The sequence below is a fragment of the Lynx canadensis genome, chromosome B2, assembly GCF_007474595.2.
Source record: "Lynx canadensis isolate LIC74 chromosome B2, mLynCan4.pri.v2, whole genome shotgun sequence".
NCBI classification, from domain to species: domain Eukaryota; kingdom Metazoa; phylum Chordata; class Mammalia; order Carnivora; family Felidae; genus Lynx; species Lynx canadensis.
The window spans coordinates 150,312,044-150,337,053 of NC_044307.1; the positions used below are offsets into that span (position 1 = coordinate 150,312,044).

Sequence of the window (25,010 nt, forward strand, 5' to 3'; positions counted from 1 at the left end):
ATGCCTTCTTTCTGAGGTGATCACTGGCTGGTAATGTTTGCGACACACTGATTCTCTGTTCGTTGTATTTTTACCTGCAAAAGCATCACTCATATTTTCTTTCAGGCTTTTTGTTCTTTTCAGAACAGGAACGTGGGTAGTTGATTATAAAGTTCATTAGGTATCGTGTGGAGCTTTTCAGAGAACTTTAGCATTATTCTCATTAATTTGGAATTTCCAAGAAGAATGAAAAGATATTCCACAGACTAATAATTCTGAAACAAAAAGACTGTGTATCTAAAATTGAGATTATCAAGTGACCTACTTGCATAAACTCGTCTTCCTTCCTCCACGTTATTTGTTACTTCTGTGTGATCTGAAGTATGTTCTGGAAGAAGAAAATTTGTGGTGAGGCAGTTCACCACACCGCCCAGCGTGTGGGCCAAGAATGAGAGAGCCGTCGCTCGGGAAGGTCGCCCGGCAGTGAGCGCGAGGACACCCAGGGCGCAGGGGTCCTTGGGCGGGACAGCATCCACACGGTCTTACGTGGCAAGAAGGCCAGGGTGTTTACGCCGGTGAAGACAACCCTGAAGATTTAAGAAATCGGAGATCAAAGGGGAAAAGGCAGTGGCCGCTTCTTTGTGGAACAAAGAGCTCCTTCTCCCACCGGTAAGTTTCTGGTTGGTTTTGGAATTTAGAAAATGTCATACCTGTGTTGTCTTAATAACTGTTTAATGCCTTGAAGGTGAAAAAAAAAAAAAGTTGCAAAGTTGATATCCTCAAGTTCCGATGACGGTCCCGGGAGGCGGGTGTGATTCGGGACTCGGACAAAGTCACCCGGTCAGTGTGGGGCAGTGGAGGGATTTGGGTCCAGATTTGTCCGACGCCAGCGTCGGTGCTCTTTCTGTCTCACAGAGACGTCAGACACGGCCTTCAGCTGCCTGTGACCTGATGCCCGGGGGCTTGCCCACTGAGAGGCCCGTAGCATTGGCCAGGAGCCTAGGAAAGTAGTAGCAATCGTGGGCATGAGCCATCACTGTAAGGGAGAGAGGCACACTCTACAAACCCAAGCCCCACACAGTGTCCCTGACTTGCCGCGCACGCCGTGGGCTGTGTTACGACACGGGGTGCTGCTGTGTGTCCGCATGGATGGAGTACAGAGGAGGGGAGAGGCTGTGTGAGGGAGGGAGTGACAAGGACGGCTGGAGAAAGGGGTGGGGGAGGCAGGAGGAGAGAGAGGGGTGCTGGCCAGCAGGGGTGATGGCAGGAGGAGGGGTGGGGGGGCAGGAGGAGAGAGAGGGGTGCTGGCCAGCAGGGGTGACGGCAGGAGGAGGGGTGGGGGAGCCTGGAGGGAGCTCGGCTGGGGGCGCGGGGCCACCGGTGAACACGCGTTCGTATGGGCACGTCCTCCTGGGTGCGGCCCAAGAGGCTTCCCCATGGTCTAATTCATGGGAAGATATTCTTGTGATAACATCTCTTCCAGGCGAAAGTGACAAATGGGTGACAAATGGTTTCACCGTGTTGTGGGTTACGGTATTGATGCCATTAAAAAAATACCGTTGCTGCATTTACACAACGATGCTGGGGACATCTGCCTGGTTCTTGCCTTGTGTTTGCTCGTATTAAATGTCTCAGACCTTCTGAGCCGTCCCTTACCTGGAGGTCTCTCATCTAATAATATCAGGTCCCTAAGGCAGACTCAGAAAGAGGAAATGAAGCCGCAGAGAGAGGCTGCGCCACCAAAATAAGTCCCGCTGAGCCCGGACCTCAACCTTGTGAGTTTTTTCCCAGGGGAGACCCTCAGGTGCACACTCAGATGCACCGACTCTCATTTTAGGCGCAGTTCTGCTAAGTGAGGCTGTTTGGCTTCCCGAAGTGGAAAGGTCAAGTGCCTGAGTCAGACCCTGAGAGCCGCAGGCCGACGGCAGCCGTCAAGGGCCTGGGGGGGGAGGGGAGGGGACGGATCCCGAAGGACAGCCAGGACGGCGCCACGCACGTCGCCGGGGGTCGCGTGGGGCCGACTGATGGGCGGGGCCCCGGGAGGCGAACAGCCGGTGCCCGGCAGTGGGCGCGATGCGGCAGAAGCGCAGGCTCCCCGCGCTGGGGACCGCGGGGACACCGGGGCGGGGCTGGCCGGCGGCCCGTTCGGGCCGGCGCGTTCGCGTTCGACGACCAGGTCTCGGCTGTCGGTGCAAAGTTGCCCACGATCGCCCTTCGTCGGAGTCACGTGGAACCGCCGGGCGCCGCCGAGTCGCGGAGGGAGGGAGGCTCGGTGCTCAGGTCCGTGGTCACGGCTCGGAGGACATAATGGCCACACACAGGGCTTAAAATCCGAGAAGGGTTCCGTGGCAGAGAGGCCTGTTTCGGAAACACAGACGTTCCTTCTTGCCTTTTCAAAACTTGTTTCGTTTTGGAGGAAGAACGAGGGAGCGGGTGTGTCGAAAACGGCACCGAACAAAGAACACAGGTGCGAGAGACGGGCGGCCGGGGAGGAAGGGCGAGAAGTCGGAGGAGAGAGGCAGAGGCTGCAAAGGGGGGAAACCGAGGCAGGGCCGGCGGCCTCCCTGGCGGAGGGTCCCCGCCCACGCGGGGGTGTGGGGGTCCCAGAAGCGGGGGCTCTGCGCCTCCCCGCTCAGCGCCCTTCTTCCGCGATCGGCGTCCTTCCAGGTGGGGAGCACTCTGGGCTCCTCCCAGCCCCGGGCACACCCTCCTCCTCGCGGTACCGCGGCTGAAGTCCTGGGGGCCAGGACACCATGAGCTTCCTGAATGCAAACTCGGAGCACTTAGCGGAGGCCGTGTGGACCCTTCCTGCTCAAGCGTGGTGTTAGGATTGGGGGATCGCAGGCCCCACCCGGCCTGCAGGGGTGGGGGCTCCTCATGGAGCCTCAGCCGTAGGGACGGGCCAGGGTCTAGGGACGGGTCAGTGTAGGGACAGGTCAGTGTAGGGACGGGTCAGTGTAGGGACGGGTCAGTGTAGGGACAGGTCACTGTAGGGACAGGTCAGTGTAGGGACGGGTCAGTGTAGGGACGGGTCAGTGTAGGGACAGGTCACTGTAGGGACAGGTCACTGTAGGGACAGGCCAATGTAGGGACGGGTCACTGTAGGGACAGGCCAGTGTAGGGACGGGTCAGTGTAGGGACGGGTCAGTATAGGGACGGGTCACTGTAGGGACGGGTCAGTGTAGGGACGGGTCAGTGTAGGGACAGGCCAGTGTAGGGACGTGTCAGTGTAGGGACGGGCCAGTGTAGGGATGGGCCAGTGTAGGGACGGGCCAGGGTTAGGGACAGGCCAGTGTAGGGACGGGTCAGTGTAGGGACAGGTCACTGTAGGGACGGGTCAGTGTAGGGACGGGTCAGTGTAGGGACGGGTCAGTGTAGGGACAGGTCACTGTAGGGACAGGTCAGTGTAGGGACGGGTCAGTGTAGGGACAGGCCAGTGTAGGGACAGGTCACTGTAGGGACAGGCCAATGTAGGGATGGGTCACTGTAGGGACAGGCCAGTGTAGGGACGGGTCACTGTAGGGACAGGCCAGTGTAGGGACGGGTCACTGTAGGGACAGGCCAGTGTAGGGACGGGTCACTGTAGGGACAGGCCAGTGTAGGGACGGGTCAGTGTACTGATGGGCCGGGGTTAGGAGGCCGCCGGGGCTGCTGGCCTTGGTCTCCCTGTAAACTTGCTGCAGGGATGAGCAACCCCCTTTTCTGGTCCAAACCATGGAAACAGCTGCCTGCTGTGACTCCCGGAGGGGTTTGGGGTGTGTGTGTGTGTGTGTGTGTGGTGTATGTGGTGTATTTGAGGTGTGAGGCATGTGCGTGTGGGCGTGGGGTGTGGGGGTGCAGGGGTCTGAGCTGCGGCGTCTCTGAGGTGTGGGGGGGGGTGGGAGCAGTCTGTGACCGTCTACGCCCGCGTCCCCTTTCTCATGTCTGTAGCACCTTTATAAATCAGCCTGGCCTTTGCCATCAGAATGAAGATGCATCTGGTCCCGAATCTGGGTCACCGGGGAACGCAATGAATCGGCGGAGGCCTCCGGCCCTTTGCTCGACACCTCTCCCCTGCCATGCAGAGCGAGCCCCATGGGGAACTGAGGCGACGATGTCTTTACGGGCTCAAGGAAGGAGACTTGAGCCTTTCTTGTGGCTTTATCTGACATCAAAGTCATGTGACGTGTGGCTTCCAGATATCTCTCTGGCAGATAAACAGATGTTTGAGCACAACACCGTCCCCCGTCTTGTGCGTACAATTAAATGAAAATACGATGGGACAGGTCAGTGTCCTTTGCTCTCTTGGTCAGTTTGAGCTTTCTCGGGGTCTGTAGGGTCAGCTGGCCTGAGCCGGGGAGTTCCTCCCACAAGCGCTTCTGAAACCGCGGTTGGCACAGGGGCACGGGGGTCTCTTGTCTCCAGCCTCGCGTGGGCCAGGGGGTCCGAGCCCGGCCCGGAGTCCTCTGGGCTCCCGATCTGGCGGAAAGGTGCCGAGCACACCCTCCCGTCGTCCTCGCTCTATCTTGTGGCGAAACTAGTCACGCCCGCCTGGAGGCATTTTGTGCTAGTTTTCAGTAAGTCTGAGACAGACCCGTCCCGTTGGAAGTCCGTTTTAGGGCTACTTAGAGCTGTTTTCTTCATCGCGATCATGTCGTCCAGTAGAGGAGGGCATGTTCCTTGGCTGCCCGGACCGAGCCGGGGCTGGTGCCCAGCAATCCGACATTTCCTGGATCTGCCTTGAAGCAAACTAGCCTGCTCACGGTTCTGGAAACTGACAAAAAATGGCACTTACAGGAACACCCAGACAGCGCAGATGGTCGGGAAACATCTAGAAGGCGCAAATTTTCCAGCAGTGGTACCTGTCGTAGTCGTTGCCGTCCCCATCTCCCTGTTCTTAGAAATTGTTTCATTGTGTGAACGGCGTATCTCGTTGTTGACCGTGTGTCTGAGAGACACGGAAAGAAAGGGACACTTCTTATATTAACCCCCCAAGCCCTCACCACTGTCGCTGTAATGTTTCCCATCCCACGCTCCATTCTGCTCAGAGTTGTCTCATCCTTTCTCACTTTGACTTATAACAACTCATAATTTTTCACACTTACGGTGTCTAGAATGTTGTGGTCAGAGTTAGAACTTTATTTATTTATTTTTGAGAGAGGGAGGGGGGGAGAGAGGAGAGGGAGAGAGAAAGAGAAAGAGAATCCTAAGCAGGTTCCACGCTCAGCACAGAGCCCGACGTGGGGCTGGATCCCACCACCCTGGGATCATGACCTGAGCCGAAATCGAGAGTCAGAGACTCCACCGACCGAGGCACCCAGGCGCCCCAGAGTTAGAGCTTTAAACGTGGGACCTCGAGCAAAATTTTGTAGAGGTGGCTATCGGCGTGAGGCCAACCCCACGCCTTGAAAACCTCGCCGTCGTGCTGTGTCTCTGGAAGACGGGGGGAGCCCGCACCTGTCTCGCTCCCGCAGGAGCACTTTCCTACGCTGCCTTGCTCGCGTCCCTCGTTCTCCTGGACTCCCCAGCTATCCCAGACCCTTTCGCGGGGCCCCAGACTGCCTCTTCCACGGGCTGCCCTCCCAGCCTTTCCCTGCTCCCACGACCGCCTAGCTCCTTAGCTTCAGGTCAGACTAACGTCCGTTCCCCAGGTACGTGAGGCCACAGACCCACCGTGTCCAGTCTCCTGACTCGGCTGCACAGCACATCTGGGGAGGGGAGGGAACGGCTCCAGGACCGGTGAGCCAGTCCCCCCCCCACCCCCCGCCAGTTCCTCCTGTCTCCCAGCTGAAGCATCTCCGTATCTTTTGGCCCAAGTTTTCCTCTGGTACAACAGAGAAGGAGGCCAGCAGGTGCTCGTCCCAGGGGGGAGGCAGCCACCTTCCCCGTGGCCCCCCGGCCCCGGGCCGACCAGCCTCCCTCCTCCCCTCGTCCGTCCTGGTTTCAGGCCCAGTCATGCTCTGCCACGAGGCAGCCGGCTGTCCTAACTGTGGGAGGGTGGACGGGCTCCGTCACCCCAGTCCCCGGGGCCGTGACTTCTGTCACACGCAGAGTGACCGGCCCAGGACCGTCCTGGTCTCAGCCCTGAGGTTGCCGCATCCCGCGAGGCCCTCCCGTCGCTGGCGAACCCGGCTGGTCGGCCCTGATCCCGGCAGCCCCACGAGGGGAACGAGGAGGCCAATGCTGGCGTGAAGGGCTGACCCCTGTCGCTGTGGGCTCGGGGGTCCCGTCCTGGTTTCTCACGGGCCAGGGTCTCCTCTGCACTCGTGGGCTGTGCCCGGGGGCTAAGCAGAAACAACCCGAGTCAGAGAGCCAGAGGGGGCGGTGTCCGTGCCTGGGTGAGGGTCCCGGGGGTCCGGTGTGGAGTCAGAGGCACTGAGTCTTGGAAACTGTGCTCATGTTTGCTGCTCTCCGTCGCCCCATTCCGTGGCCTCCAGTCTCACTGCTGATCTCTCGGCAACACATTTCCTACAGCTGTGGCCTCGGTTTCCTCAGTGTCGTCTCCTTTAAACCCTCGCAACCAGCCCTCACCTGGACATTTCCACTGAGAGTCTGTCCTCAGGGAGCACCGTGAACCCTAGCGACCGCACACGAAGGTCGCGTTTGAGTCTTCCCTCTGCACCCGCCTTCAGGCCCTGTCCTGCCCTGTCTGCCTCAGTAACGCCGTGGCAACTCTTGTGTGGCGTGCCCTTCCGACCACTTCTTTTCCGTTTCCCTCACTTCAGTTTGTCCTTCTGCTCCTAAGCATAAGCGCAGGCTCCGAGAGCTTCCGTCCACACCTCTGAGCTCAACCACACCCTCTCCACACAGAGCTCTTTCTGCACCTCCGCTATAGCTGCTCATTTAGGACCCAACACCACCATCACCATCACCATCACCATCATCCCCACCATCATCATCACCATCATCCCCAGCCCCATCATTCCCATCGTGACCACCGTCATCCCCAGCCCCATCATTCCCATCGTGACCACCGTCATCCCCACCATCATCATCACCATCATCCCCAGCCCCATCATTCCCATCGTGACCACCGTCATCCCCACCATCATCATCACCATCGTCCCCAGCCCCATCATTCCCATCGTGACCACCGTCACCGCCACCATCATCATCATCAATTTTTGTGGGCCAAACACTGTGCGTGATAAGCACTTTATGAATCTTCACATGAATCCTTTATAAATCTCTAACCTTTATCTTATCAAGGAGGAGACAGACCCCCAGATTAACTTGACAAACAACCAGTCTGCGGCTGAGATGGATCTAAGTCTTGTCAAGAATCTCCAGTGACACAAGCCTCCATTTCCTCACAACCCGTGTGCCTTACATTCAACTCGTTTCCTTCCCCCTCAGATCAGTGTCTGTGATTTCTCCTCATAGGAACACGTTAGAAACTTAGAAATAACTTCCCCGGGCTCATCTCTCTACCCCGTTGAGATGAAAACTTTGGCATCATTTCTCTTGCTTCTTACTAACTTTTCAAAACATCTCCCAGACATGCCTGAACTTTGGGATCAGATGGCATGATGTTGAGCCTCCTCAAGTTCTGAAGCGTATGAATTTGAGGAAGTTGCTTTATTTCTCCGAGTTTCACTTGGACAACGCCAGCACGGTGTTGTGTGAGGATTAATGAAACAGAATAAGGGCAGCGCCAACGTATGCACGCACAGTGCCAGGTGCCAGTCCTTGGACAGCTTGTCCCTAGTCCGCCGGCTCCCCCCTCTCTGCATCACGATTCCGGTGTCTCTTCCTCTGCAGTGGGTTCCGTGACCTGTCACCGCACGACTCACCAGACTCGCCTGCTGCTGGTCTCCTGTTCTGGCCCCTGTTTGTGCTTCCCTCTCGGGCTCTGCTTGCCCCCCTGCCCCTTCCTACCTGGCTGGGTCCCCCTCACGCTTCCTGGCCGAGCACCGTCCTTCTTCCCCAAGGCCCCTGGGACCATTGCAGCGGCCAGAGCGCGCACCCCCTCCTCCTCTCCACTCCCCCCTTCTCGACGCGTCTCCTCGGTGATGAGTCACATTCAGCCCTGCCGCACGGCACAGCGCCGCGCGAGGTTCTTAAAAGCAGGAACTAGACCGCGCCAGACATCTGTGTTCATGGGACCACGCACGCGGTAGGTCATCTGGAATGTGAGCTTATAGCAGGCAAATTAGGTCGGTGTGGAGTGCCTTTTACAAGTGCAGTTTTCAGGCCAGAGAGTTTAGGGCGTAGAGTAACCGTGTCGAAACTCGGCAGGTGCAAAGCCATAGCAGGCAGTGGACCCGAAGGGTGTACATCTTGACGTCTTTGCAAATCCTAAAGTTTGAGATGTCGGCAAAGCCGGTAAGTCCCCTGCGAAATGCACTTTTATCCTAACTGGGGGACTTGCTGACATAACTCGATGAATAGCATTTTCTTATTTGTATACGGAAGAAAAGGGATAGACCCAAACGGTGTGGCACAGGTCTAAACCGCTGCTGGATTCGATACCCTATCACCGACGTACCTGCTCCTGCCTTTCCCGGAATACTGCCATTTTCCATTTCTCATTCCTTCCCTCATCCTGCCCCTACTTCCGGCACCTGTGCCAACTGCTGCCTTTCTTGGGGAGGATGTGTTTTCTTCCTTCCTTCCTCCCTCCCTCCCTCCCTCCCTCCCTCCCTCCCTCCCTTCCCATATAATTTATTGTCAAATTGGCTTCCGTACCACACCCAGCGCTCATCCCAACAGGTGCCCTCCTCAGTGCCCCTCACCCACTTTCCCCTCCCCCCCACCCCCACCCCCCCTCAGTTTATTCTCAGTTGTTAAGAGTCTCTTATGGTTTGCCTCCCTCCCTCTCTGTAGCTTTTCTCCCCCCCTTCCCCTCCCCTCTGGTCTTCTGTTAAGTTTCTCGCGATCCACAGAGGAGTGAAAACATATGGTATCTGTTTTTCTCTGCCTCACTTATTTCACTCAGCCTAACACCCTCCAGTTCCATCCATATTGCTACAAATGGCAGGATTTCCTCATTTTTAATGCCTCTTGATGATTTCACGAGAGGTGTAGAATGCACGATGAACGGTAGAGAGCATTCCGGTTACCTATCTGCTGGCAAACCACGGCCAGCCGTGGCTCACAACAGTGACTTGTTATTAACTCTTGTGGCTCCGGGGGCTGACTTGGCTCAGCTGAGCGGCTCTGGTGCACGTGCAGTCAGAGGGCGGCAGGTACCTGAGTCCTGCGAAGGCTCCGGGGGGCTGGCTGGTGTCGGGGACCCCAGCCGAGCTCCCCGCCAGGCTGCTTCCGGCCCCTCCTCGCACGGTCTCGGCCGGGGTCCCAGAGGAGGCCTGCACCCCGGCCGTGGGGGGCCTGCCTTTCTGTGACTCGGCCTCCGAAATCCCCGATCACTACCCGCGCTGGATGCTAGCGGTCAGGCCGCTGGCCAAGTGCAATGCAGGTTCAAGAAGACGGAAATTAGATTGTACCTTTGGACGCACGAGCGGCACTCCCATTTGGGGAGGAAAGGAAGTGAAAGTGGCCTCTTCCAGGGCCATCCCAGGGAGGAGCACAGCACCGACCCACAGGTGCCCAGGTCAGCGGGGTCTCACCATGCCAGCACCCCGCCGCCCCAAACAAGACCCGGATGTGCTCCCCACAAACGCTGCAGATGACTACACTGTGACCCGCACCCTGGGCCGCGGGGACTGCTCAGCAGGAGTTGAGTCAGCGAGGGCCACGGGCCTTCCCAGCGGTTTGAAGGGGCATCGACTTTTCCGGCCACGCGCCCACCAGCAGACGTCGGTCACCTGAGTGTCAAACACCTTCTGACACTAACCTCCAAGCTGAAAGCCCGTCACACCCTCCGTCATCCTCTAAGGAAACAGTACAAACTGTGAGGAAGGCGACTGGACGTGAGAAACGTTCTCTGCACGACTGTGGCTTGAAATCGTTGACATTTTGACGACTCTATACGTCTTATGATTTAAGAAGCAGTTTCTTCATGATTATCGACATTTGCCGAGTCCCTGGTTTCCCTTTGAACTTCTTCTTCCTTAAGGGAGCCAGTGTGGGTTCTCGGCCGCGGCTGCCCGGCCAGGGCCTCACTTTGGTGCTGTAGTCGAGGGTCCGGGGAGGCCCTCTCAGGCCCCAGGGCTGCCGGCCGGCAGTTAGCGTGGAGCAAACAGCCTCACCTCGGAGTCTAAAGCGATTCCTACGGCTGCGATGTTCATTCACCAAACCACACCCGGAATTTGTCCCGAACGGACTTCTCACATTCACCGTCAAACTTCCCGGACTGGCGCGTCGTATGTAGAACATGCATCCCTGCAGGCCGCATTTCTTGCTTTCACGCAGCTCGCCGTGTCGGTGCGGGTGAGCGGCCCGATTTAAGTTTGGGGGAGATCACGTAAGGCTGAGACCTCACAGGGTTTCCGACCCGGGCAGGCTCTGGAGGGATCAAGGCAGAGTGGGCCGAGCCTCCTAAGGAAGACCTGTGCTATGGATTTGCTTTGAAATACAGAAGGACTGTGGAGGGCACAGGACACAGCAGGCACGTGCGGGACACTGGCCCCAGGGTAGCGGCCTCAGCCGTGGGGCCGTGGAATGGAAGGGCGCCAGGCCCGCGGCTGACTCTGCCCATCCGTGTCTCCCTGGGGGCGGGAGAGGAGCGCGAGGGGAGGGGGTCGAGCCTGGGGAGGCTTTGTGCCACCTCTGCCTCCTCGCGTTCCACTTCTGAAGGGTGGCCCGCGAGTCGGCCACAGGTGTCCCTGCCCCCCAGGTAGGGCGCTGTGACTGAGCCCCTGCTCTGTGGCTGCTTCCCTGTGTGACCGCACCGTTCAGCTTTTCTCCACTTGCTACTTTGCTGGACTTGGGGTCCTAGCACAATCAGATTTCCCTTTCTTTCTTTCTTTCTTTCTTTCTTTCTTTCTTTCTGTTTATTTTAATTATTTTGAGAGAGGAACCACAAGCAGGGGAGGGGCAGAGAGAGAGGGAGACACAGAATCGGAAGCGGGCTCCAGGCTCCGAGCTGTCCACACAGAGCCCGACTCAGGGCTCGAACTCACAGACTGTGATATCGTGACCTGAGCCGAAGTCAGACGCTCAACCGACTGAGCCACCCAGGCGCCCCTACATTTATTTATTTTTGAGAGACAGAGACAGCGTGAGCAGGGGAGGGGCAGAGAGAGAGGGAGACACAGAATCCCAAGCAGGCTCCAGGCTCCGAGCTGTCCGCACAGAGCCCCACGCGGGGCTCGAACCACGAACCGCGAGGTGGTGACCTGACCTGAGATCAAGAGCCGGACGCCTTCCCGACTGAGCCCCCAACGCCCCTCCTTTTAGATGCAGACCAGCTCCAGGCTGTAATCGCGGTGGAAGGGCTGACCTTCCCGTCTGCCTGTCACACACGGCCATTGCAGGGGAGGTTAGCAGAGACAGAGAGCAGGACACACAGGTCCCCGGTTCCCCAGGTGGCCTGGGGCCCCCAGCAGGCGGCCCTTCCAGCAGCTTCCACCTCCGGCAAGGGGCAGGAGCGCGAAGGGCGGAGGGATGGGCAGGAGGAAGAGCGGGGAGGCGGTCCCTTTTCTCTCCACCCAGCCCCGGCCTGTCACAGGGACAGAGGGAAGTCACTTGGAGGCGGGCCTCTCGGACAGCAGGGGACAGGGCACCTGCCTCAGTGGGAATCTTAAGCTCTGCCACAGACACCACCTCGGGACTCAGGGAGGAGAGATCCTTATTCAAAAGGACTATTGTAAGGCAGGGCCAACGGGTCCCTGCGACATAAGGTCTGTGAGTGGCTCGGAATGAACCGGAAAGCGTTCTTGTTCCGCAGGGTGAGGGGAAGGAGGAGAAGAAGCAGGCGGTGTGGGGGGGAAGCTGGACGCAGGGAAGGGCCGGTCCTGCCAGGACGAGCGACCGCCGTGGCCAGCCGGGTCCCGGGAGGAGCGCCGAGGGGACAGGGTGCAGGGGTGTGCGGGAGGCCTGAAGCCCGACTGACAGGCGTGGACACCGCGCAGGGTGAGCACGGAGCGGTCGGGGGCGCCCGGCGAGCTCAGAGAGGGGAGGACTGACAGCGCCGGCCGGCCTGGCCTCGGGTCGCGTTGGTCCCTGGGTCCCGTCGCTCTGAGACCTTTGGTACTTCCTGGGCCTCGACTTGCAGCCACGCACCCTACGAAGGTCTGGATTATGGTGCCCCAAGTCTTGCGCCACTCCTTTTTCTTCCTGCCGTTTTTCAGCTGCTCACACCTAAACGTGGATCCCCCGGGCGAGCCCTCGGTTACTACGCCGAACCGCAGGGCGCTCCCACCTGTCACCTGCCGTCTCACAAAGGGCCCAGGCCCAGGGCTTAAGGGCTCGCGTGTTGGACCCGAACCCGCCGAGAGCCCCGTCCGCTTCGGCACTGTTCCAACTGCTCCACGGGGACGGCCGCCGACGCTTCTGGGGACACGCCGAGGCCGCTACCTGACCGGGGATGGGACCGGGGTGTGGAGGGGGCCAGTGGTCTACCTGTGGGGGCACAGGTTTGGGGGGAAGGCGGGCACAGGGGCTCCAGGGGCCGCCTCACGGAACACAGTCTCAGGCGCCCTTTCCCAAACACTTCTACGGCCCCCCGGGCAGTTTGCAAAGCGCCCTGGTTCACGGGAAGTAAACGGGCACAGGAGGGGGAGGGCGCGAGGGCAAACCACAAGCGGCCACACGTGGAAAAGCAGCTCAAAGGCACCCTGAGGAGCACCCAGCTCGGCTCCGCGGCTGGCGTGAGCCTGCTCCCGGGGTCATGTGATCGCTCGATCACCTACGGGACGTACACGGTTAACCTTCTGCATTTGGGCACATAGGCGTCACTCTTCAGTAGGAAGTGGTCGCAGTTCAGCAACTCGCTCTCGGCCACTTTTGGTCTCTCCCTGCTTTTTTTCTGCACGACCAGTAGAAACTGCATCGGCTCAACAGCATCCCGGTGCTGACGCGAAGCATCCCCGGGGGCCTCGGGCAGGACGGTTCCCGTCGGATCCCAGCGCTTCTCAGGTGAGCCCGGCCGAGCCCCTCCCTTCTTTGAAAAGCATCTTCACGTCCCTGACGCCCCCGCCTGATGGGTGCCACACGTGGAACGGTGGCCCTCCGGGGATTTCCAGAAGGCTGGCGTGGTGACTGCGCCACCGGATAAAGCTCAGTCTGGCCTTCGCCAAGACGCTGTCCTTCTGGGTTGAGGAACAGGGCCGGGCTGTCGGGGATCTTGCCTTTCCTCTCAGTGTGCGGGCGGCGATCTCATCTCCACCGCCCGGACGACTCGGGCTTTGCTACTTTATGGGGTTAACCCCCCACGGGGCAGCAGTCTCGCGTGAAATGCAGCCGTTTATGTAGCTAAGCACACAGAGTCTGAAGAGCTAGCAACCGGGCTAAGAGATGTTTTGGAAGCAATGCAGAAAGCGATTTGTGCAAAGAAACACGGCGAGGGGGCCTCTTGCGCGGCTGGAGATTGAGGGGGAAGGAGCTTGTCAGGTGTTATTTAAGAGAAATCGATGGGGTGGAAACTTTTATGAGAGTCAGGGAAATACAGAAGAAGCTCTGATAAGGGCTGCAAATGCCATCACGACTGTGAAGTCAGTGTCTCGTGACCACAAAAGAACACATAATGATCTTCAAGATCTCAAGCCTGTCCCTGGCTCCCTCCAAAGCCTGTGTAGCAGCAAAATTAGGTACTGTGGAGATCGGCGCCGTGAGGCCGTACACGCGAGGTCCGGATTAAAACTATTCTTGAAGGGATGAAAAGTTTAATTTCTGCAACCGAGAAAGCAAATGTAAAAGCGAGCTTCCAAAGAAGCAAAGGAAACCAAAAGAAAAAAAAAAAAAAATCACCAACCTATATACAAATCATTGGAAAAAACCTTCTGGCTTCTCTCTTAACCACTTATTCGAAAGCAGAAGGAAGCTGGCCTAGAGTTTCAGCTCTGCTGCTCTTTATCTAAAAAAGGATAAAACACCGTGAGCCCGCGGTTCAAGTGATTGAGAAAACACACGTTTATGAATACCGACAACTGCAGTGTGAGAGATTCTGGTATCAGTTAAGAGGCTGTACGATAAGTAGGTTGTTTAAGATCTTCTGGGGATTTATGGGGCTTGAGTAAAACCCTCTGGAGACAGAGTGAACGGGACGGTAAGGGTGAACAGCCCTCCAGCCTTCCATCTGTAAACTGGGTATAGCGTCTGCCTTAAAGGGTTTCTGTGGTTATGAGATGATAGAGTAGTGACCCCAGCGGCCAGTGTGCACTTATAACTTAACGTATAGTACACCCCCACAGTGCTCTCACACACGTGCACAGAGGCATGCACGCATATACGTACACACGCCCGCATGCACACAACATACACACGCAGGCACACACAACACGCATGCACACAAACACACGTGCACAAAAATACACACACGCACACACGTGCCCACCTAAGACACGCCTGTACAAACGCACGCACACGACATACATATGCAGGCACACACATAACACGTCCACACGTGCAAATATACACACAGAGCCCACGTATACTCCTACACTTAGGCACACAGGTACACGTGCACACGGGACGCACATACCCGCTCGTAGTTGGTTCTCGTTCTGTACCCTGCGGGCCACCGCTATTTACGAAAGCAAACACAGATTTAAAACCCTCTGCTTTAATTCCACTTATGACAGACCGTGAAAACGACGATACAATTTGTTTTCATTCAGACGTGAAGCTTTCCTTGCTGATGATATTTTGATGAATCCTAGGAACGTTTTCCCCTTACTCAGTGTTCTTGGGCAGAGTCTGCCCTTGGCCAAATGGGCAGTGGAAGCCGGCCTGTCGGCCGCCCCTTCTGCTTTTTCAGCGCCTCCTCCCTTCTCTAGGGGATCCTACTTCCCTTTCGCTGCCCTGTGTCGGCCACCGCCCACTCCCGGTCCCAACGGGCGGCTGGCCGGCCCAAGGCTGTGTCAGTTAGCCGTCCCAGCTAGGACACTCGCAGCGGTGGCCACCTGCCCCCGGTCAGGTGACCGAACACCCCCCAGAGCCCTCAGGGCTCCAGAGCAGAGGTGCGGCGGGAGGGGTCCTCCTGTTGGGGGCGACCGGCCGGCCCGCCCCTGCGCTCTCCTAAACTGTAGCCAGTGGATGGGCCGCTTTCCTCGGCTTCCTGGGCGGGGTCTTTTAGGTCACAGACCATCAGACGGTCTCCTCGTCTGTGAACGAGTCAACCAATTAGCGGTTACTTTCCGAGACTCTCTTGCCTGTGGTCTCCAACAAAAACCACGCTAGTTTATTGCGATAAAACCGTAAGTCAGTATTTTAAACGCTATCTTTAAAAGCGTTACTCCACTTAGGTAACATTACATTTTTCTGCAAGTAACACTTTCCTTTCACGTGTGGTCACAAAACCTTTGACGTGTCGACACCCAAAAGCAGACACTGTGATCACTTACCGCACGTCTACGTGTTGTCCTCGGATTTTAGCACATTTGCTTTTCGCTTAGAAGGGCGATGTATCTGTACGGTTTCAGAATGTGACTGCGCAAGTCACGCGACACTTGACCTGTCGTCACGTGACTCTAAAACAGGAAGGGGAGACCCGCACAGGCACGTCTTCCAATGAAAGTTAATTTCTGAGTCGGGGCCGCTGCGAGAAGAGTCAATCAGGCATCAGCGTGAGGCCCGCATCGTTTTTGTTTCGTGCGGTTTCTGAGCGAAGGGATACGTCCCAGGTTAGAGACTGAGGACGCCGCGCGATGCCTGAAGCTGGGTGACCCTCTTGCCTCGGTGGTGTCCCTCGCACGCTCGCCGTATCAGGCACCGTCAGCCCTGGCGGGACCGATCTATCGGCGAACGGCAGGTGTGCCCGGAGCTTGGCCCTCGCTTTGAATGAGCTGATGGATACCTGCTCTGGGTCAGCTGTTTCCCAAGTGGTTTCCAAAGAACACTGGCTCCAAAGGGTCTGTGGGTGAAGTAGGTTCGGGAGATTGTGATGGCTCAAGCAGGGCTGAGAGCCATCGACAATACACTGCCATGTAAGGATCCAAGAGGAGGGTGCGGTTAGTGGCATTTCCCAAACTTACTTAACCACAGAGCAGTCTCTTCCCTCTTCCCTTCCTTCCTTTTCTCCTTCTACCCAGAACCTTTCTGGGGACTCTCTTTTATTTTATTATTATTATTATTTAATGTTTATTTTTGAAGGAGAGAGAGAAAGAGTGAGCAGGGGAGGGTCAGAGAGAGGGGGAGACACAGAATCGGAAGCAGGCTCCGGGCTCCGAGCTGTCAGCCCAGAGCCCGACGTGGGGCTCGAACCCATGAACCGTGAGATCATGACCTGGGCCGAAGTCAGACGCTCAACCGACAGAGCCCCCCAGGCGCCTGGGGACTCAGTTTTAAAGTCTGGTCCGTTCCAGTGACTGCGTCGGTTGGTGCCGGAATCCCCCCTGGGAAGGAGCAGTTCCCGCACGGGAATAAGGGTGACGGTAACGTGCAGGGTGTGTGGACTCCAGCTGCCGAGTGGTCAAAGCAGACATTCACGGGACCCACAGATCTCACCTGAATCAAGCTGTTCTAACAAATCAGAAGACCCAGGCGACCACCAGGCGCAGAGAAACGTCCCTCTCCTGGAGGAGCCCCAAACCACTAGACACAGCTCACTACAAACGGGCTTTGGTGACAAACTAGCATAAGGTGTGGGTGGAGAGTGAGTGTGAAAACAAGGTTTTCAGACACCCCCAGTCTACACCCACTCATCACACAGATGGAAGGTCCCGGGTGCCTAGTTCCCATCCTCCCGCGGACCATGCTCCCGGTCCCTAAACTCGGGTTTCTCTGCAGTCAGAAATGTAGGGGCACAGGGTCGGTCTGCTTAAAAGCATGTTTAGGTAGGGACCCCCGGGATTCTCTCCTGCGGCAAATGCCATTAACGTACTTCCAAGGACGGCTGGTCAAGGCTCCCGGTCCCTGGCGCCCCGGCTGGAAGGGGCCACTTGCAGCCTCCTTTCCAAAGGCTTCTAGCGTGAGAAACGCTGACTCGGTAGGTCCCATCCTCCTCACGCCTCCTCATTTTCAGTACAGACTCACCCCCCTGTGCTTGACAGATAAGCATCTCCTGGGGGAGCCCGGGGCCGATTTTGCAAACTCTTCCTGATGTTGGGGGTGGCGATGTGTTTGCGGAACCTCCGCTTGTTGGTGGGCGGCTGAGGCCGGACCCTCGTTCACAGGACAGCCTTGCGGGAGAGCTGGTGACTTCCTTCCCACCTGACCCTTGATCGTTTTTAGGCGAGGCGGCTTCCGTTCTGATACAGTCGTTCCTTGTTTTCATCGTGGCCGTTTGGCTCTAGCTGGGTCCCGCCGGCATTTTTCCCCAACTTACTCAAAATTGCTCTAAATCCGACGGAGCGGAGGCGGAGACCCATCACCCACCTCATTGCAGACCCCGCAGTTCTGCTTTGGCCTAAGAGGGTGAACACATTGAATTCAACAGGACGCACGGACCGAGCACTGTTTTGGTTATCTGTTGCTGTCCTCACGACGTCAGCGGCCTAACCCGCACACTCTTCGAACCTCCCAGTTCTGGAGGTCGGGGGTCTGATGCGGGTCGTGCAGGCTGAAACGGGCGTGTTGGCAGGGGCTGTGCTCCTTTTGGAGTCTCTAAGGGAGGATCAGCTCTTTGCAGGGGCAGGGGTGGGTGAGGTCCCCGTTGTCACGTTGGCTGTCGGTGGGGGCCGGGCCCGGCTCGTGGAGCCCACTCACCTGCTTGGCGTTCAAAGCGACGACGGACTGAGTCCCCCCCATGTTTGAATCTCTCTCTCCCGCTCCCATCTCAGCTGGGGAAGGTCCCCACTTTTAGGGCTGCACAGCTACACCAGGCCTACCTGGGTAATCTGGGGTCTGCTCTCCATCTCAAGGCGCTAACGCTTGGTCCCATCCGCAAAGCCCCTTTTGCCGCATGAGGGCACGCGCGCACAGTTTCCGGGGATTCGGGCGCGGATGTGGGTCCTGCTGACCACCTTGTCTGTCAGTACAGTGTGTTTGTGTGTGTGTGTGTGTGTTAGTGAGTGTGCAAGCGATACGTGACCGAGGAAGGGGGATACGATGTGGGTGAAAGGAAGCTTATGTTAGGTGGCTGGCCAGCAGGCTGACTGGTGGTGTTCCCTCTGCATGGATTTAGTCGTCTCTCCATGAAATATCATATAAATCTCTTAAAATTTATCCTGCTGCCACACTTTCCGTGTGATTGCACCTGCGAGTTGCAGCCTTCGCACCCATGTTGCAACACCTCCTACTTTCGCCACGGAATTTCGCCATATTGGATTTGCCTCATTGTTTGATTCTGTGCAGAGTTTTTTCACACTGATTCACCCAACATAATGATTATATTTTCAGGCGTCTGGTCACCTCAGACGTGATGAGCCTGCCTCCTCTCTTTTTGTGCCTGACATTGATAAAAATGACGGGCAGCACAGGGTTGAGGACAGGGCCCAACATGGGGCCAGTTGGGGTCTTTGCCCAGGCGGTCACCCTACTAGTGAGCCACCGAACTGTCCTCCATCCAGATCGTACTCCGACGTCTTTGTTACTTATCAATTTCAGATTCTTTACACGTTTATTTATTTTGAGAGAGAGAGAAAGAGGCATAGAGAGAGGGAGGAACGGAACCCCAAGCAGGCTCCATGCCGTCAGCCCACAGCCCGACGCGAGGCTCGGACTCACGGCCGGTGACATCATGACCTGGGCCGAGATCAAGAGTCGGACGCTTAACCTACAGAGCCACCCGGGCGCCCCTGCAAATTTCAGATTTAATCGTAGATTTGCGACGTCTGCAACGCCTGATCTGCAGGTTCGTGGCCATGACAGCCAGGCGTGGCGTGCCAGCCGGGCGTCTCCGACTGAGCGCCCACCCCCTGGCATCCTCGGTAACACGCTTCAGCGCCCTGCCGGGCATCCTCGCCAGACGTTTGACCCCACAGGAGGCGTTTACCTTCTCTCCCCGCACATGAGTTTTGAGAGTTCCTACACGGTCTGTCCTCTGCTGGGACTCCACGGGCGTCGGTCAGCGGAGGAGGACGCCGTGCTTCTCGCGTCTCACTCGGTGCGATGCCACGGCGGGCCCGGCGGGGTGCGAAGCCTCTGAGGGGCTGACACCCAGGCAGGTGGTGACAGTGAGTCACCTCGGAAGCAATGCTCAACGCTTCACTCGAGGCGGCTGCACACCAGGGAAGGACAGTCTTACCTGCAAAACCAGATTGAGTAGCATAATATTTCTAACTGCATCATCACGATTTCCACCCGAGGCCTCAAAACTTCCTCCCAAGGGCAATTTAGAACCGTCTGTCCCACAGATTCTCTTAAAACCAACTGGTTTTGTAGGCGTGTCTGTATTCCCGTCAGTCTGAGAGGCAGCGACTTAGGAAACACTTCCATTTCAAAGCTAAGCTCATTACATTTTGGGAGTCAGTTGGGGCCCATGCACTTACATGTGATCTAGTGACTTCGAAATAAGGAAGGCCTGGCAGGAATGGTGGCGACGGTGAGGACGTGAGAGAGAGAGAGAGAGAGAGAGAGAGAGAGAGAGAGATGAGCTTTAAAAACAAGGTCGGGCGGGACTCCCGTGTCCGAAAGTCTCACAACTGTGGGTTCGTCGGCTCGGCAAAGAATGATCAGATTTGGTGGTAACGCCGGCCGCTCCTGTCAACCACTGGCGGCCAACACACAGTACCTGTCACCTCTGGTTCAGGGACACAGGTCTTCAAAAACGTCTCCGTGTCTTTACCACCCCGGTCTGTGCAGCGACGACAACGAAATGCAGAACTTGTGTCTCCAAAGAGGCGATCTTGCTGCTCAAGATCGGAGGTGAGCGAGATACGTGAGCAAAACGCCTTCTCTGCGTGACGTGGAAGCACAGATGCCAATCTGTCACCAACACGGTTTCCTTAAAACAACTCACATGATTTCGGCCGGGCACAGGCTGAATCATTTCCAGGCGCCGCAAGTGACTGGCATCCACGTGAACTTGACGACACTTTCTATCGAGAGCACGGGTGCCTGCTTAACCGCAGCCGCGTTACCTTCACCATCATCCAGATTTGCAGGCTGTGCCTTCCGAGCAGGCGCGAGCGCCATCCCCGCCCCGCCCCCCGGCTGCTGGGCTGGCCTCACCACGGAGCGTCTCTGGCCCCAGCCTTCTCTTCGCCAAGAGCCAGTCACCTGTTCTTCTGGACCTTCCAGGGCCCCACGCAGGTTCCCAACGGTCTGTTCACCCGACAGCTTCCTGGAGCTGGAGCTGGTGCGTGACTGGTTTCTGTACCTACAGTGTCGTCCTCAACAGATGGTTCCTGAACGGTTGTTGGGCTCCGTTATATTTGAATTCGGGAAACATGCTGTGTCACAGTGTGGGGGTCCGGCTGGGCGCTGAGCACACGGCAGGTGGGGACGTCCCTCCGGGCCTTTCCACGGCTCCCTTGTCAGCCTCCCAGCCTCCATGTGATCTGAAGGTCACCGTGTCCCCCCCCCCCATGTGACCCCATCTCCCTGGGCCCCTCGGATTGGCACGTGGTCCATCGTCTCCGTCACCACGCGGCTCTGTGCCCTCTGAGCGTTTCCTGCCGTTCCCCGCAGTAGCCCTGTGGCCCCCGTGCTACAGCTCACACACTGCCCTGTCCCCAGCCCCCTCCCGCTCACCTGTACCCCTTCTTTCCCAGGTCCTTCCTTGCGAACCTGCCACAACCCCCTCAGTCCTCTGTGAGGCCCTGACCTATGGCACCTGTTGTCCGAAGGTATTTCACTAGCCTCGTCAGGGCACGGTTTACTTACCATTGAGGTCACCGATTTGAAGTATGTGATGCGATACGTTGTGGCAAGGCACGCCGACGTCACCATCCTGATGGGGAACGTTTGCATCACCAGGACAGGGTCCCTGTGCCCCCTCAGCCAACGCTGACCCATGACAGTCGCCGATCTGATTCCCACTGCTGTCGTTTTTGCTTTTTCTAAAGCTTCACATAAATGGAATAATGTGGTAGCTGGTATTACACGTCTGGATTCTTCACCCAGCGGGAGGCTTTTGCGATTGGCCCGTGTTGGAGCCTGTATCTGTGGTCCGTTCCTTCTTGCTGCCGGGCAATGCTTTATCACCCAGGGACAGCGCGATGCGCTGCTCTGTTCAGCGGCTGATGGGAGCTTCCGTTCTTTCCACTTTCTAGCGATGAGTGTGAACGTGCCGCACACATTCAAGCGCTAGCCTTTCATTTTCTTGGGCTACGCACACGAGCGTCGGCTGCCGGTTCATGCGGTAAGTGCGTGTTTTACTTCGTATCGAACCACGACCCTCTTTTCTCACCGTGGCCGTGGGGGTTTGCGTCCCGCCACCAGAGCGTGAGCGCTTGGACGGCACATCGTCACCCGCACCTTCTGTCTTGTCTGCTCTTACTTTCAGCCACGCTTCCGGTGGGGAGCGGCGTCTCAGCGCAGTCTTAATTTGCGTTTCCCCGATGATTAATCTCCTCGAACATCTTTCCTTGTGCGGTAATTGCCGTCCGTGTATGTCCTTTGGTGAACTGACTTCAGACTTTTTGCCTGTTTCTTGTTGAGTTGTGTCCTCCTGACACCGAATTGTAAGAGTTCTCTGTATCTTCTGGATACAATCCGTGATCAGATTTAAGGTTACAAATTTTTTCTCCATTCTGTGGTCTGTGTTTAATTTTCTGAAGCATTTTTCAAAAAGCAGAAGCTTTAAATTCTGATCAATTTATCAAAAGTTGTTTGTGTGTGTGTGTGTGTGTGTGTGTGTGTGTTTTTCCCGTTCATGCCTTTTGCAATTTAGATAAGAAATCTCTACCACTCCCCAGGGCACAAAGATTTTCTCTTCTGTTTTCCTCAGATGTTTCATGGTTTGGGCACTCGCATTAAATCTATAATTTATTCTGAGTTATCTTTTTGTTTGTAGCAGGAGGTCAAAGTAAGGATCAACTTCCTTTTTTTTTTTTTAATGTTTATTTACTTTTGAGAGAGACAGAGACAGAATGTGAGTGGGTTGGGGTAGAGAGAGAGAGAGGGAGGCACAGAATCGGAAGCAGGCTCCAGGCTCCGAGCTGTCAGCACAGAGCCTGACGCAGGGCTCAAACTCACGGACCGTGAGATCATGACCTGAGTCAAAGTCGGACGCTCCACCGACTGAGCCACTCAGGTGCCCCAGGAGACACAGAATCCGAACCAGGCTCCAGGCTCCAAGCTGTCAGCACAGAGCCCGACACGGGGCTCGAACTCACGAACCCGGAGATCATGACCTGAGCTGAAGTCGGACACTCAACTGACTGAGCCACCTAGGTGCCCCAGGATCAACTTCTTATGCATGAACATGCAGTGTTCCAATACCATTTATTGCCAAGATTGCGTTTTCCCTATTGAATCAGTCGTCCGTTGACGTGCAGTCTATTTCTGGACTCCATTCTCTTCCATTGATTAGTGTGTCCGTCCTGCTACCAACAGGGTGCTGTCACGACACCTGTAGCTTCGTAGGAAGTCTTGCAATCAGATAGTATGAATCCTACGATTCTGTCCTCTTTTTCAAAACTGCTTTGCCTCTTCTAAATCCCTTGGATTTCTATATAAATTTTGGAATCGGCTTGTCGGTTTCTTCAGGAGTCCTGCCACAATTTTGATTTGGATTGTGTTGTATCTGTAGATCAATTTGGAGAGAACTGACACCCTAATATCGAGCTGTCTAATCCTGAACCCGATACAACTCTCCTTTCGTTTAGATCTTACTTTCTGTCAGCAACGTCGTATAGTTTTCAGTATGGAAATCTCGTGTCGATTTCGACGATGTAGTCGTAAGTATTTTATTTCATGTTTTTGATGTCACTGTGATTTTTTTTCCAGTTTCAATGGCCAAATGTTCCATATATTGCTAGGGCAGAGAATTACAACTGATCTGTGTATGTTAATCCTCATCAGTGTTTGTTTTGTTTTGTTTTGTTTTTTACATATTATAGATTTCATCTACAGAACATTGATTTGGGTCTTTTTTGTATCTTTTGTCATTTTCTCCACTGTATTTATGCTTTCCTCTACCTTCCTGAGCATTTGAAGTGTATTTGTACTAGCTACAGAGCAGTTTTTTCTGTCATCTCTGTTATTTTTCTGTTTGTTCATATAGATTATGGGTCATATTTTCCTGTTTCCTCAAATGTCCGCATTATAGTCCGTTAGTGGCTGTGACAGGTTACCTCAGGGTGGCTTGAACAGCATACATTTATTGCTACAGTCGGGGAGGCTGGGAAGTCCAAGATTCAGGTGCTAGCAGGTCCATGTCTAGGGAGGACCCCCTCCTGGTTCAGTCTTCTTGTCGCCTTCACGTGGCGGAGAGCAGACAGAGAGCAAGAAGGCTGTCACGTGTCTCTTCTTCTGAGAACACTAATCCCACACGAGGGGAGGCCCCACCTATAAATGCCACCACCTTGGGATTAGGCTTTAGCGTCTTTCAGGGAGACACAGACACTCAGCCTACAGTGGTCTAGAGATTTTTGTTTGGATGCCTGACATGAACTTCACATGGTCGAAGGCTGCATTTTGTCGCATGTTTTTGTTCTGGAATGTAGTTATATTACTGGAATCACATGGATCACATCCGAGACTTTCTTTTGTCATGGCAGGATCAGAGCAGCGTTTAAGGTAGGTTCATTTGAGCGGCATTCCTCCTAACACGGTATTGTTCTGAGGATGCTGTCCCATGATCTGGGACTGAGAAGGTGCCGCTACTCTTCCTGCGGGAGGGAACCGTTCCTAGCCCGCGAGGATTCCGAGGATTTGTCTGTCTCTCCTTTCTGGGATCAGTCTTGCCTTGCTTCCTCTCAAGGACACGTCTCTGCCGCTGTCCTTATTTTTCTGTGTGTGGCTCCCTCCTCCCCCATATTTTGTCTTGCAAAGCATAGCTGCCTTGGCCTCCCAGGACTCCGATCCCTGTGTCCTCGGTGGGGTGGCCATGCCCGGGTCAGGTAGCCCCCACGCCCTGCACTTGGAAACTGCTTCTGTGTAAGTTGGGGCTTCACAGAGCTCGGGGCCATAGCACTCTCTGCCTGCTCTCTTCTCGTCAGGGACCATAACCCTGTGACACCAATGTCTGAAAACTGTTATTGGACATACTTTACAGGGTTTTCTGGTTGTTGAATGCCGTAGGGTGCATTCGGTTTCTGTTAATCCCTCCTGGCTGGAACCGTTAATCTTGTAGTCGTGTTTGATTGATATGGTTCCCCTGATGATCTGATTGCTATATCCACCCTCTCCTATTCTTTCACACACAAAGGCTTTACTTTCTGGTTCTTCTGCACGCCCTAAAGCCCCGAGAATGTATGCTGGAGGTGACTGCAGATGCGCACAGGTGACCCACGCCTCCCCCTAGTGGCACATCCAGGGCAGTGGCTGGGAGGCAGCAAAGACTCCCCAAGTGACAGCTCCAGGCATCAGGGAAGGAACGGGCTGGGGGCCGCCCCGTCCCTGACTGTGGAAGCAGCACGATGAGAATCCAGCGATATGACAAGCAGGCTCAGAAAATCCTTCAGGGCGCGGGCGAGCTTTGCGTTATCCTGACTTCCTCCAGAATGTCAGGTATGGGTACTGACTGTGTAGGTGATAGATTCCCTGCCGGTGCACCTGGGGCGGGGGGGGGGGGGGGAGGGGAGGAGGAGGATGAAGACACATTTGACACGATTATCAGCATCCTGGGCCAGGGAATTTATTGGGGACGGGGAGGGACAGATGATATATCAGGACGGTCACACTCAATAACAGGGAATGGTTGGATGTGAAGATAAGAGAATTCTCCGTCCTTTCCTGTTTGAGTTTGTTTCAAACGCCAGTGGTCAGAGCCCTTCCCTCTGAGACTCCAGCTCCGCACTCACTCGTATCCGGGCGAATTTCTTGAGCCGGGCCCCGGGCACTGCCCCTCTTGGCTTTGACCTTCCTCCCCGCGGTCTGGTTTCTGACGATTAGGATGTCGCTGTCCCTGCAGGTTAGTGTAGGCTGCAACAGCCGTGACTTTTAAGAAGCATATACACGTCCCTCCTGCCTTTCGAGCCCAGGAATCGTAGTGTATCTTG

At 56.0% G+C, this 25,010-nt stretch overlaps 1 protein-coding gene across 5 annotated transcripts in view; it reads left to right on the top strand.

The window, feature by feature from the left end:
* The first annotated feature begins 350 nt into the window (after positions 1-350).
* The window catches only part of CCR6 (C-C motif chemokine receptor 6), a 28,027-nt gene continuing 3,367 nt past the window's right edge, over positions 351-25,010 (top strand). The window contains exons 1-3 of one of the 5 annotated variants that reach the window (XM_032593273.1): positions 20,493-21,205; positions 22,674-22,745; positions 24,218-24,519. The gene's annotated coding sequence lies outside the window, so the exon portion shown is untranslated. Of the gene's footprint in view, positions 649-12,537; positions 12,940-20,492; positions 21,206-22,673; positions 22,746-23,089; positions 24,520-25,010 lie in introns of those variants that run through there. The other 4 variants (XM_030316784.1, XM_032593275.1, XM_032593274.1 and 1 more) reach the window with 4 other exon arrangements.